Here is a 15839-nt window from a genome sequence, read left to right on the forward strand (position 1 = left end):
GATAGCTCCTTGCATCTGTGAGTACCTCAGTGGTGCCTGCCTATAGTGACTTCCTTCAGCTGCAGTGATTCCCAGTGGGGTAAATAGGGTGTTAATTTTCAAATTATAGTGTCCATGATGTTTATCTATCTCAGAATAAAGACTCAAAACCATGAGTAGTATAAGCAAAGTCAAATTTTAATTTGGTTTTAAGGCACAAATAGCTGTGATTTGAGTAGAAGAATTAGGAAAGGACATTTTAGGCATAAGTTATATTCTGCCATAGGAAAGAGATCTGAAATGAATTAGAATTTTAGTGAATCTATAACAGATCTCCTACCTAAAGACTGTAAGGTATGTACTAACCAAAACTATCAAATATCAAATAAGTCCTAACATATGTTTGTATAAGCATATATATATGCACACACATGAATTAATATGCATACACACTGTACAAACATACATATATATCAGAAATTTAAAGAAAAATATGTAAACTCTTTAATAAATGCAAGGAAACTAAATATACCTTGAAAAATCTGGCAACTTATATAAAAATTTATCATGATCCTTTTTTGGTTCATGAGCATGATGACTGGGTGTTCATGCCTCTGCGTGACATGTGCCACCCTCAAATCTTGTTACAACGTGGGCACATTACCCTTCTGATGAAGAAAAAAAAAAATTTATCATGACCTGAGCCAAGTGAGTGGCTCACACCTGTGAGCTCTTTGGGAGGCTGAGATTCAGAGGGTCATGGTTCAAAGCCAGTCCTGGCAAATAGTTTGAGAAACTCCATCTCCAAAATAACCAGAACAAAATGGACTGGAGGTATGGTTCAAGCAGTAGAACACCTGCTTTGCAAGGGCAAAGCCCTGAGTTCAAACTCCGGTCCCACAAAAATATTATTTCCTGAAACATATTTCATCTTACTTTAAATTGATAACTCCAAAAAATATTGACTGGTACTTCTGTTTTAATACAATATCACCCAACTAGTTTTCTCCATGCAACAACCTCAAAAATAGTTAATAATAAACTTTGAAATAACTTTTCTAATTTTGAGCAATAAGCAAACAGGATGTTGATCCCTAGTAGTATGGCAGGGAGGAGCCATATGTGGGTTGAGCTTTGCTTTTTGCTTCTGTAACCTGCTTCCAAGGATATAAGGTGAGACCCTTTTGTTCTCAGGGCCTTTGGACACGAGTCCACTGGGTCTGTGTTGGTACAATAAAACATTGCTTCCTGCTAAACTGCCTCAGTGTCCTGCATCTCAGATTGAGATTTCTTGGGGGCTCATTGCTGGGATTGCAGAGATGGTGATTTTTACCTCTCTTGTCACTGGGGTGCATCCCCCAGACCACCAGGAGAAGATCCCACCAGGCACCAACAGACAGCTTGATCCAGAGGGGATTCATCCTCCCGGCCAGTCAGTGTGAAGGCCTGGGATGCACAATGGAACCTGGTGAGGCACAGGAACCAACTTGGAAGCAGTGCTCATCATACTGGTAAGAACCCGGGTTCGAATGCAGACCTGCCCCAGGAGGCAGAAGGGAAGACTGATCACCTTCCAGAGACTTCTAGTAACTGCCTTTTGGGGTGAAGCCATGTCTCTCAGGTTCAGGGAGCTGGGTGAAAGTACTGTGCTATGCAAAAGTGTGTAAGACACCTCTGAGAGTTAACGGGGTTTTGAGCTTTTCCTGGGAAGTAGTCACAACTGAGGTTAAGGGATGGATAACAAAAATTCAGTTCCAAAAAGGGAGACTCACAAGAGAACAGATGCGTCATCCACCATTCCACTGGATACCTCTCTGGGTATACTTTAAATGTTTTTTTCTTTTTTTGAGAGTGCACTCTAATTGTGTGTGTATGTATGTGAATTTGTTCAAAACATTAGGCAAAGTTTAATTTGCTCCTGGAATTCCAGCTCTTCTTATGTGTGCTTAAGTTGACATTTTTTCCTGGCGTACTTAATTTATAAAACTTTTGTGTGTATTTGTATATGTAAGCATCTTCAAAATGGTTCTTAAACTGCTGTTATAAGGTTAATGTGATATTCAAGGTAACAAAAAAGTAGGGTGTTTTTTTTAAAGATCTCTGTTACAAACTGCTTAAACTTTTTACATTTGAATATGTAAACATGTTAAGGATGATTCTTATTACAAAGTAAATGTAAAAAAATTATTACTCTGTTCTGCTACTTTTAAGAAAACAAGTTTTCAAACTTATTTCAATCAGGTCTCACTAGGATGCAGACATTCAGGGATTAACACTCTGGCTTACACCAGAGGAGAAAAAAAAAAAAAAGAAAAAAGGGTGGTCATAGCCTGCAGCAGGAATCTTAAAATTTGAGTAGTTAAAAATGACCTTAGCCTGTTTCATTCTGTCATAAATAAAATCTGGGATTTAATTCTCTCTTATAATATATGGGTCTATCAACAAATGGGCTTTCTATAAATTGTTTTTATATAAAAAAATTTTTAAGTTTGTTTTCTTTCTGTTTTTTTCCATACAAATATAAGGTTCTAAATTAAAAGGTTTTATGAGTTATTTTCAACAAATATACATATATATATGTATATATACTTAATACCATGTTATATATATATATATAATACCATATATATAGTATTAAGGATATGGTTTGTAAAAATAAAAGGTTTAAAAAAAACTTTTAAATAAGAAAAGGATAAAGACAAGCTCCCCCAGGGGATACAAAATAAATTGTCATAAAGGTACAGAGTAAGTTATCATAAAAAAATGGAGCTTATAAGTGCTTATGTAAGTGATTGAGTTGACTAAAATCCAGTTACATTAAAGGTTTTATAAGATCAAAATTTAATGTTAAACTAAAACTTAATTCTCTAAGCTCATAACAGCAAGACTATCTTAAAACTATTGTTCTTAATAAAATTTACAAAAACTGCCTTAAAAATTGTTTTTGTTTGTCAAGATAACTGTCAAAAAATTTTGGTGCTACAGGTTAACCCACAAATTTATCAAAATAACAAGTTTATTAAAACACAGAGAAGCAGGAGACAGCTGAGCACATTACTGCTGCACTATGAGGGTTGAGACAAATTTACTTATGTAAAGCAAAAAAAAAAAAAAAAAACTCCTCACCCAACCCCAAAGCAGGGCTGGGTCTGATTAATACTTGGATGGGAGACAAATCTTCAAAGAGACTGCTCAAAGGTAAACAGTTTTGAGACAAGGGGAGAATGCCATCAAAGTTCATTTGTGCCAGACCTCTCAAAAATAACCAAGGTCGAGAGGATTAAGGAAGTAGTTCTTATACATGTGTGGCTATCTGGCATTAAAGTTCTTCCAGATACAAATTCATATTTTTAGACAGGGTCTTCTAGTTAGAGACAAAAAGATTATTTTTACCGGCTCTAAACATGTCCTTACTTGATACTTAAAGATGGTAGTTTTAACCTTTTTAAACAATGAGTTTTCTTGGACATATATACTGATAGTATATTGTTGCTGTGGTAACTCTACTCATTAAAAAATATATATATATACTATCTGGATAAAAGAATAAACTGTCCAACCATTAAAATCTCATTAGAGGGGAACTTTTGTTATTGTCTTGTCTATCCCCACTACAGTTAAAGTAACAATAATTGCTCCCTGGATCCACCACAGCCAAATAAAGCCAGCCTCTCCTGAGTGGGAGTACATTCCTGACTCAGCCTCACTATCCAAGATCACCCTTTGGAACACCTAGGCTCTTCCTCAGCAGGACTCTGTTTCCCAGGAGACAAGAGGGACCACAAACATAGGGACAACAACCCTGCTCTAGTCACTCAGAAAGCTGACTAGTCTACACATGGAGGAAGTTCAAACATGGGACACATCCATGCTTTCCTCTACACACTTGGACTCTTACCTTTTGGGTTGGCCCTTACAAGGTTTTTCCCATGTACTAAATGTTATAAGACAGCCATTGTTGGGACCTCCACACAGCCATACTTTGTATTATACACTCACCAACAAGTCAGATATTAAATTGACTCATATACTCTCAGGTTAACAAGGTTGCTGATAAATGGTACTAAAAGTCCCAAAGTAAAAAAAAAAAAAAAAAATACAGACTACATTTGTCATAAAAGCAAGGTGATGTGTCTTATCCTAGGATCATGCTTAATATTACCCTGCCTGGTCACTCTGGTATAGCAGTCTATCAGGACCATTATAGAGGCCACTCTATAATGAAAAACAGCCACCCATACAATGATGTTATAAAAACACAAACCCCTAGATCAAGATGGTGCTCTTTGACTCTAGGTGGGTCTGAGCATCAAAGTAGGGAATGATGTAGCAGGGAGGAAGGCCAAAAGAAAAACAGGCTGTGTTCTGATAATGAGGCAGGGGGAAAGGATGACAAAGCAAAGAGATAAAACTTAAAGAATTGAAACACAAAGAAGGTCACATAGCACTGGGAAAATGAAATAGCTAATGAAGTCACATGCAGCCAGATGTGGGTTGAACTTTGCTCTTTGCTTCTGTAACCTGCTTGCAAGGGTATATAAGTTGAGACTTCTTTGTTCTTGGGTCTCAACCTTTGGACACAAGTCCGCTGGATTTGTGTTGGCACAATAAAATATTGCTTCCTGCTAAACTGCTTCAGTGTCCCCTATCTCAGCTTGAGATTCCCACAAAAGTAGCAGGCGAACAAATGAGGCAAGAGTTGGAAGTCAGTCCTCCAGGGTGTATCACATTTCTACATATCAGCAGAGATATTGACAGCTTTTGCCCCAATCCTTCTTTACAAATCTATTTATACTCATAAACAAATATTCCTAGAGAGAGGATGCCTCCGTCTCACACAAGTTTCAGCAGGTTTGCAACCAAATGTCATATAAAGATTTTTTTTATAATTTACTTTTTAACTAATACATAAAAACAGAAGAATCACACATATTAATGGGGTCCATGTGATGTTATGATACATGTACACATTGTATAATGTTAAAATCAATGTAAACATACCTCTCTTTTAAACACTCCTCCCTTCCTTCCTTCCTTGCTTCCATCCATCTTTTCTTTCTTTTTTTTTTTTCAGTGCTGAATATTGAACCCAGGGCCTCATTACATGTGTGGCAAGTGTTTTGCCACTGAGCAACATCCCTGTCCACCATACCGGTCAATATCACACCACAATTTCTTGCTGTAAGTTCTTCTAACTATAACTTAGCATCCATTAATTGACTTCATCCCACCTCTTCCCAGTAAAATCTCCAGCTTCTGGTAACCACCATTGTACTCTCCACTTCCACAAAATCAACGTTTTTAGATTCCACATGTGACTGAGATTACATGGTACTGGGCTTTCTGTGCCTAGCTAATTTGGCCTTGCATACTGATTTGCCAACCATGTCATTACCAATGACAAGACTTCATTTTGGGGGGAGCTAAATAACTTTCCACTTGAACAGGTACCACATTTTTTTATCCAGTCCTCTTATGATGACCACTTAGGTTGTTTCCATTTCTTGATTATTGTGAACAGTGCTGTAGTGAACATGGGAGTCAGATGTCTGTTCTTCATACTGATTTCACTTTTTATGGATATAAATATAGACTCAGTAGTAGTCTCTATATTCTTAAACAGTAACACAAATTAAGTATATGTGTAGTATCTGCATTGGCATCCATAAGACTTGGTGGATAAGATAAACTCATATGAACATGATTCATTATATCTACATCATGAAAAGGTGTTCTGTCTCTGCCTCTAGAGTCTAGAGTTTTTTTCAAGTAGCTAAAATGATGATAGGCTACCAGATCAGCTTGTAAGTATGGTAAATTTCAGTCCTATTACAATTTTTTTTTTGGTGGTGCTGGGATTTGAACTCAGAGCTTCATACTTGCTTAGCAAGTGATCTCCTGCTTGAGCTACACATGGAGTCCTTTTTGATCTACTTATTTTGGAGAAAGGGTCTTGATTTTTCCCCAGGCTATCCTGGGCCTTGCTCCTTCTGTTTTATGCTTCTCAGTTTCACTGAGATGATGAATGCACCACCACATCCAGCTGTTAGTTGAGATGGGATCTCACAAACTGTTTGCCTATGGTTGCCTGGAACTGCAATCCTCCTGTTCTCAGCCTCCCAAGTAGCTAAGATTACAGGCACAAGCAATGGCAACCCTGCCCCATTACCGTTTCTGATAGTAAGTTATACAGTTGCTTTGACAAAGTCTCAGACATACTGTGGTACAGGAAATCAAGCTCAAAGTATAATGGTTTTATTGAGAGAGAGAAAGAAAGAGAGAGAGAGAGAGAGATATGAAAGACCATGGTATAGTAGAGGAGGTGAATTCATGTATGATATATTTGATACATTGTAAGAACCTGTGTAAATGCCACAATATACCCACACCCAGCACAATAATAAAGGAAGAAAAGAGAATGGAATTTGAGATGGTTGAATCAGCTGGAATTTGTAGGAAATAATACCAGTGAGGATAAACTATCTTGGGGAAGAAAAAGATGCTAAAATCTAGGAGAGGTAGCCTTTAATTTCCCACTTAAACACTAAGCTGCTCATGCAAAAGGCAAGGTTCAAAGAGCCCAAACAGAGGACAATGCATATTAGTAGTAGTAGTAGTAATATTATTGGTGGTAGTGGGATTTGAACTTAGGGCTTCGTAATTGCAAGGCAGGCACTCTACAGCTTGAGGCACAACTCCAGCACTTTTTACTCTGGTTATTTTTGAAATAGGGTCTTGCTTTCTTGCTGTCACAGAATCAAGAACACAGAGATCTGAGCCAGTGAAGCCCAAGGAAGTTGGAATTTGTAGGTAGAGTATTGGAAAAGGAGAAGCCACAAGAGAGAGCTCCACATAAGGACCAATTTGAGCCTTCACCTATATACTGTCCTACATGTGAATTGACTGAGGTGCCACAAGACCAGGCAAAGAGTAAGCAGAAAGGAGCTATAAGATGAAAATTCCCAGAGCTCACCAAGACCTGAGATTTGTTCAGGTTCTGATTACTTATTTTTATGAACTGGAAAATTTAATATTAAGTTTTCAATTTTCCCCATATTGATCTATAAATTCAGTGAAATCTTAATAAAAATCTTAGTAGCTTTATTTTCTTGCAGAAATCAACAAGTTGAGGGACTAGACGTGATAGCTCACACCTTTAATCCCAGCTACTTGGGAGGCAGATGCAGGAAGATCTTTGTTTGATGTCAATCCCAGGCAAAAAAATCAGCGAGATCTTATCTCAAAGAGTAAGCAGGCTTTAGAGGTACTGTAATCCCAATTATCTGGGAGGCAGAAGTAGAAGGATTTCAGTCCAAGGTCATCTTTGAACAAAAGCTTAAATTTATCTGAAAATAAGCACTAGCATAAAGGTTTGGAGCAAATGACTGATCTGGAATCAAACCCCTGCACTGTCAAAAAAAAAAAAAGAAATCAAGCAAGGTACCTAAAATGGGTAAAATAATTTTGCAAAAGGGTCACAAAGTTAGAGGATATTTGCATGATTTCTAAGTGTAATTCAATACTGTACTGTATTATACTATACTACAAAACAATAATATAACACAATTCAATAATACAATAATAATAATACAATAGTGATATCAGTGTGCTGTTGAAACAAAGTTATCCATATGCACCCATGGAGCAAAATATAGAAATCAGACGTAGAGCCACAGAAATAAGGAATTACCTTATTTGCAAACATACTGAAGTAGTTCAATGAAGAAGAGACAATAATATTTTCATCAAATAGTGATGGAACAATTAGCTATTTAAAACAAATTTACAAAACTGTAGCTCTTACCGAACACAAAAAATGCCTTGAAATTTTTCATAAATCAACAACAATTAAAGCTATAACATATGTTGAACCATAATATAGGAAGAAAGCATCATATCGGAGTAGAAATTTGTCACAGACAAGATATAAATACACTTGGTGCTAGCCAAAAGGCCAAGAAGCGATAGACAAAATGCAAGTAAAAGTAAAGTTCAAGAAAGAAAATGTTAGGTACAACTTTTATGTTTTCATTCATCAATTAAAAATGAATTTAAACTTAAAAAGAAATTCAATATAATAAATTGAATAAAATACCTCTCCAAAAACATTTATTTGGAAATGAAAGCAAAATCCTCAGACTTAAATAACATACGTGAAATACATAATCTTACAAAGAATTTTATCTAGGATATAATATGTTCTTCTACAGCTCAGTCATAATTCACAAATCCATCTTAAAATGTGCAAAATGTTTGAAGAGACACTGTACCAAGGAAAATATAGAACTAGCCAGTAAACAAATTAAACTGTGCTCAATGTGTTTATTAATGGAAATTCAAGTTAAAACACACCTAAATACATGCCCACCATATTACCTAAATCCAAGTGATTAGCAGTAATAAATTCTGGCAAGCATATATGTCAACAAAAATATTCATATGTCATTGGTGTGAATGTAGAATTGTACAATCACTTTGATAACTGTTAGTATTTTTAAATGAAATATAAAATTACAATATGATCCAAAATATCACATTTTGGTTTGTAGCAAAGAGAAATAAAAGCATGTATTGACAAAATTGCTTCCATATTGATAGCAGTTTTATTCATAATAGCCCCAAATTTGAAACAATATAAGTGGCCAGCAATAGAGGAATGAGAGAACATATGAAGGGAACTTCACTGAATAGAATGCTACTTACTGACAAAATTATAACCTGTTGATACATGTTTCAGCCAGACAAACCTAACATTCTCAAGCAGACAAAATAATAAGTAGTGACAGAAAATAGAGCATGATCTAAAGTCCTTTGCTTGACAACAGACAAAAGTAATTTGGAAGACAGAGGAAATTTTTTACTTCTTGACAAGAGAAGTGGTTACATGGGCATATACTTTGATCATACCCAACAAAATTCTACCAAGTTAATTTAAATATTAAAAACATAACTATCTATCAATTTTCAATTACTGAAGTTATTAAACCACAATTTTATTTCTTTCATACATACAATAAAACTGGAATAAGACTGACTTCCCACACACTTATTTCTAGATTTGGACTTTTTTATAAATGACAAGTGTTGCATTAAAAATACTTCAGACCATAGCTATAAACAACCTACGTTAAGTTAGTTATACAAGCCGTGTTTGATTTTGCTTATCATATATTTATATTTTTATGGTTTTGTTTTTTTAAATGAAAGCCACAGAGTAGCATCAAGGATCACAAATATAAAATTTAAAAAAAAGAAAATTACATTAGTGGTATAAATAATAGTGCCAAAAGAATCACTGAGCACTGAGCTGGACCATAACGATGGTGGAGGTAGTGATCCAGTCCAGTCCATGAAAGGGTAGTTATGTCATACCAAAGTAAAAAGTAAGCCAACTTTTATGGATAGTAGAATTAGTATTCCAAATAAAAACAAAAATCATGAGTAATTACATTTAAGATGTGAGGTAATTTTGCTTTTAGTCCTTATAAATTGCCACTATTTGCTATTTATATAAACTTGTATTTTAAATATAAATTACTTCCACACAGGACTCAAATGACTCCTTCTCAGCAATAGCTGAATAAATCTATTCAGCTATTCTACCAAATTGTATTGCAAAGTCCAGATTTTACTGGTGAAACTGTGAGTTTGCATATATTTATTTGTTTAAAAGCTCTTTTAGCTTATTATCTCATTCAAATTATGAGTGATGACATGAGCAAAAAATGAAATGTTAAAGTATTAGAGCTAACAATTATTTTTAAAAAATGAATTGAGATACAGGGTCCAAATAAATCCAGGTATCTTAGCATTGAGTTCATTTGCACTTTTTTTTATTTCCATGAAGTAGTTTTTTTCATGATACCCTCAAATCAGCTTTCTAAGCAAATAAGACTCTATAAAATGTTTGTGCATGTGTGTGTGTGTGTGTGTGTGTGTGTGTGTGTATGTTCTAAACACATTAGAATGGTAATTACCAGCATGATTAAGCATGGTATAATGAAGCTCCAATTTGTTATAAGCTTTTTACTTTTATAAAATAAAATTTAAGCCACCTTGAAAGCATTTTTCACATGCTACTGTATTTATTTTTATGCTAATCTATTTTAAGAGCAAAACTAACAAAAATGATTAAGTTTGCTAAGCAATTCACCCTTCTACAAAGTCCAGTAGGGGGGAGGTGGTGAGCAAAGTGGTAGGAGGATGAATAGGGTACAAATGATGCATATACATGTATGCAAATGCAAAAATGGTAACTGCTGAAACTACTTCAGGAATTGGGGAAGGGAAGATGAAACAGTGGAGGGGGTAAATTCAACTATGATATAGTTGATACATTAGAACCTTTATAAATGCTACAGTGTACCCACACCCAGCACAACAATAAAAAAATTTGTCAAATAAAAAAATATAAAATATGGTATCTATTGCTATACTTATCAATCCATGCTTTATTTCTTTTAACTGTAGAAAGTATTGTAATGTGAAGATCTCAGTAAACATTTTTAAGAATAATGTACTACAAAGAATCACATGAAATGAAAAGTGGCCAAACTTATCATGCTCCTGAGAGCTAAAATATTCATGTAGAATAATCTGGTAAAAGAAATAATTCATGTGTACCAGGTTAAAGTAATGTCTATTGAAAAGAATTATGTTCATGAATACTAGTCATTTGCTTTTCTTTTCTACTGACTTGTTATATAATGAATATTTAATCACAAAATACTATTATCTATTATTTTCTCATTTATAGAAGCAAAGTGATAATGCAAAGTTTAAAAGATTGAAGTATTTTATGGAAATCTACCTATTAAACACTTATTTAAAATTAACATGCACATGGAGAAATTTAATAAATCACATAAACATATTGATTTCTTTTATCAATGTGGAATTTAAGTATAAGCTAATTTATACTAATAAAATAATAAAGGAATTTTTAAAATTATAAGCAATATTATAATCTAATAAGAGCAAACACTTTTGAAACTTCCTACAATATTTACATTTATGTTATAATTTCAAATTTCCTAAGGCTGTAGTAATAACCATCCTGGTTTTTACCACAGAAGCATCTAATAGCAATAAAAATAGTGACATTATTCTCACTATTTCTAGTTTAATCTATTACTTGCAAAATTGCTCCATATTGCTAGCGTAAGTTGCCAGGAAATATTAATATTGGTCTTCTCTATTCATTTATGGACTGAGACTGAATGTAAGTGATATTGAAGTCGCTTATAAATATAACTTTGTTGTTGAGAATTTTATGAGTTTTCACAAATCTTATGCATTGTAGAAGCTGCATATTCATTTTACTTAGGTCCCTGATGCCATAGTTTATTATGTGATGTACATGAATTGGCAATGTTGCCTTTAAAATTTTTTCTAAATCTTAGGTGATTTATGGTGATTTCTACTAGGAAAGTTCCAGTTTGTGGAAGCATTGCACAGCTGGCACTATATAGGAAATAAATGAGCAAAAGATAAATTTCTTTAAAGTTTGCATTTAACCCTACAAAGTTACTTTAGTGCAAGTAGAACTCATTAGACAGAAGCCAAGAGGGTATCTCTGAGGTTTGAGGTTGAAACCTCCACCCATTGCACTGTATTTTCTTCTATTTTTCTAATTGTAGTGCTAAACAGATTTACGTTCTAGTTTTTACATTTAAAATGTTGAATTAATTATATACCTCCCATTTATATATTATATTTCATATTGGCTCTCAAAGTTGCCTGAAATCAGCAAAATTACATACAAAAAAGATAGTAGAAAATAACCCTCACTGAGAAATAGGACTTTGAGTTTCAGCAGTTATTAATGTGTTCTTATTGGACAACAGAATTTACCATTCAGAAGCAGTTAAATTTATTTTTCATTATTTTCTCTATTACCTAACTCAGTGTAGCTGTGCAATGTAGGTATACAAATAATGAAAATGTGTCATTGCTAAAAGTTAACTCATAACTTCTCTATATGACTAGAGTATAAAAATTCATAACCATATTCATTATTCAAAATTTTAACAGCATGAATTTAGGAGAAAAAAATTCAATGGACTGACAAAAGTGTTTCGAAGAAAAGAATCATTTTCGTATCACTAACTTTGACATATGCTGCATGTCATTAACTAAGGTGAGTTTTAGATGGAGGGCGCTAAAGCAAGAGCTGAATACAGAGTTGTAAGCAGCAAAATGTAAATGTGCTCTTAATATCAAGGTGTTAGAGTTCTCATACAATTAAGCACCTGAAATTAAATCAACTGACATTTGATCACAAAATTTTGAAAAGGAAATATGTTCTTTTATTTTAATTATTTACCTAAGAAAGACCCTATAATCCAAAATAACCAGAGCGAAAATGGCTGGAGGTATAACTCAGGCAGTAGAACACCTGCCTGCCAAGCACAAGGCCTTGAGTTCAAACCCCAGAAGCATTGAAATATGTACATATTAATGAGATGACAGGTGATGTATCCATACACATACACTTGCATAATGTATAAATCAGGTAAGTTTTATCAATCTTCTCTAGCACTTACTATTTCTTTATGGTGAAGACATTCAGATTCCTTTCTTCTATCTTTTTTGACTATAAGGCACACTACCATTACCTGAGTGATCCTACTGTGCAGTAGTCCACCAGAAATTTTTGTTCCTATCTACCTATAACTTAGTACCCATTAATAAATCTTTCCCCATATGTCCCTCCCTCTTCTTTTCCCTGCCTCTGGTAACTACCATTCTACTCTCAAGTTTTATGAAATCAACTTTTTTAGATTCAATATGTGAATGAAATCATGCAGAACTTATATTTCTGTGCATGGTTTATTTCATTCAATACACTGATTAAATGAAGTTCCATCCACGTTGCTCCATAAGGCAAGGATTCATTCTTTTTATTTGATAGATTTCCACCAGATCTATATACTGCATTTTCCTTATCCAATTATCAATTGATGCAAACTTAGCTTGTTTCAGTTTCTTGGCTTTATGAATAGTGTAGCTATGAACATAGGAATCAGATATCTATTTGGCATACTGATTTTCGTATCCTTTGGATATACACCCAGTAGTGGTCTTCTGGATTATCTGGTAATTTAATTTAAATTTTCTGAAAAGCCTCCATACTATTTTCCAAAATGGTTGCACTAATTTACATTCCTCACAACATTGTGCAAATATTTCCTTTTCCTCATATTCTTGCCAGCAATTGTTACCTTTTTTCTTTTGCTCATATCATTAATGGGATATGGTGATTTCTCATTGTGGTTTTGATTTTCATTTCTGTAATGATTAGTGTTGTTGAGCATTTTCCCTATGTCTGTTGGAAATTTTGAGTCAATTGCCCTTTTGTCAATCAGTTACTTGCTTTCTCCTATTGAGATTTTGGTGTTCCTTATATATTCTGGGTCAGCCCCTACTCATAGAATATAGAGTACAAATATTTGTACCATCCTCTAGACCATATCTTTACTCATAATTGTTTATTTTGCTACACAGTGTATTTTTAGCTTGGTGTAATTACATGTATCTACTTTGGTTTTCCTTCCTGTGCATTGGGGTCTTTTCCAGAAAGCCTTGCCAATTCCAACATCCTGGAGCATTTCCCCTATGTTTTATTCTAATATTTTCATAAGTTCAGGCATCACATTTAAGCCTTTTATCAATTTTGACTTGATTTTTCTAACGGGTGAGGTAGAGGCCTAGTTTCCTTCTTCTATGTATGTATATCTAATTTACCCAGAACCTCTAACTGAAGACTGTCCTGTCTCCATTGCATGTTTTTACATCATTGTAAAACAATTGGCTACATATGCATGAGGTTATGTCTCTGTGTTTATCCTAATACTGTGCTGTTTTGCTTACTGCAGCTTTAAAATATATTTTGAAGATTGGTAATAAAATGCTTCCTGCTTTGTTTTTGTTTCTGTTATGTTTTGTTTTGTCTTTTGCTCATGATTACTTTAGCTATACTGAGGAATTTTTCTGGTTTCATAATTTCTTTAGAATTGTTATTTTCTATTTCTGGGAAAACTAGAAGAACAATGTTATTTAAAATATATCATATACAATAAGTCCATTTTTTTATAATAAGGCTACAACACAAGTACCTGATATGATTGTGAGGTTTAGAATATTGACAGTAGATAAAAGCTAGAGGAATTAGAAAAATAAAGACATACATCATTATCTGGAATTACACCAGTTTGGAAATAAGTATCACCAGAAAATAGACATTTGGGATTTGGGTATTTATAGTCCAGTTGTCTGAAATAAAGTATGGTGAGAAGGAACGTTTACTAATTTGGGATGTCTTAGGCATAGCACTTAGAGCAGTGAGTCATTTGCCTAGGACCAAGTTATTGTCTAACAAAACATCTCTGTGGTCCAGGAATAGTTCTAAATGCTTCTCATGCATAACACCCACCATTCAATCACTTGAGCCCATCAAGAAGGTACTCTCATTAGCCCCTCTGCGCTGATGAGGAAGCAGGACTTGCTACATTAATTAAGCAACTTACTCCATCATATTGTTGCAGGTGGAGCTAGATTTTAATTGCTGACAGTTCGAATACATCATTTAGGAAACTTACTGCCAGAAGGACTCAGATAATGAGCTAATTAGAGTCTTCAAATAGAAATATCCTTTGAAATCGGCCGGATAAAATGAGGGATGAAGGAGCAGAAAATGAAAGGCAATCCCTAAAGCATGATGATTTTTGTTATTGTGTAATTACTTACCAGAATTGGGCATTATGAGAGATAATAAAAACACAAAACATAATTCCTTCCTACATGTAACCCATAATCTAGCCAAGTAAAATTCTTATGCATGAAACTCAAAATTTAAAAATTACTGATACCAAATCTGGTATGTTGGATAGAAATTGTGCTAGGGTGAAAAAATAGATCTTCAATCATTTATAAGAAAATGTGAGCAATTTTTTTCTTCAAAACATTTGCTCATTTTCTGTACTTCATCAGTCTCACTCGCATTCACAGATATTTATTGGCCAGATTAACATCACAGTGTATTTTGGTTTTAAGGCACAAATAATATTTGTAGACATTTTAATATTTTAAATTACAAGGATAATAAATATCATGTGATTTTGACACTAATCATAAAATTACAGTTTAATGCTAATTGCCAAATTTGCAACATGATTTCTTCATTAAGAGCTATCAGTTTTCCATGAAGTTCCCGTAGAAGAAAATGAATTTGAAAACCAAACATGATAGAATCATTCTTTCTCCTGAGATTGAAAGTGAGATCATTGTGCTGCTAGGGAAGCACAAAACAAAATATTTCAGGAGTGGCTGGAAATAAACTGCAGACTTCAAGCCGCTCAGATTATTCTCTTTTCCCAACTGGTATTTTACCATTTTTTGCCAAAATTAGAACTAACACCTACACAAGAGTACTTCAGGAACATCTTACTGAATATAGTAGACAAAATGCATGACAACCAGGGCTATTGAAAATTGATGTCAATAGTATTTACTGATGACCCAATAACAGCTTCTTCTCCTTCCCTTTCCCTGTCTTCCTCTTCCTCCTCCTTCTCTTCCTGCTCCTCCTCTTCCTTTTTCTTCTTTCTTCTTCTTCATCTTTTTTTTAGTGGCCAGGTCACACTATGCACTATGTAGCCCAGGCTGGCTTTGAACTCATAATTTTCCTTCCCTAGCTGCCTGGATTGCATATGTGCACCCTCCTCATTCCCAACCCTAATACCTTCTTAATCTTGATTTTCATGTGACAATTTTAAAATATTTTAAACTGATAATTATATGGCAATATCTAGTGTTATTTTTAAAGAATTTGTCCTTAGAACAATTTCATATTTTCAGAA

At 34.2% G+C, this 15839-nt stretch overlaps 1 non-coding gene across 1 annotated transcript; it reads left to right on the forward strand.

The window, feature by feature from the left end:
• The first annotated feature begins 549 nt into the window (after positions 1-549).
• On the forward strand, positions 550-653 carry LOC141410662 (small nucleolar RNA U13). The gene has a single exon (XR_012435487.1). It is a non-coding gene; the product is annotated as a small nucleolar RNA U13 (small nucleolar RNA).
• Positions 654-15839: the final 15186 nt, after the last annotated feature.

This window comes from Castor canadensis, chromosome 8, assembly GCF_047511655.1.
Source record: "Castor canadensis chromosome 8, mCasCan1.hap1v2, whole genome shotgun sequence".
NCBI lineage: Eukaryota > Metazoa > Chordata > Mammalia > Rodentia > Castoridae > Castor > Castor canadensis.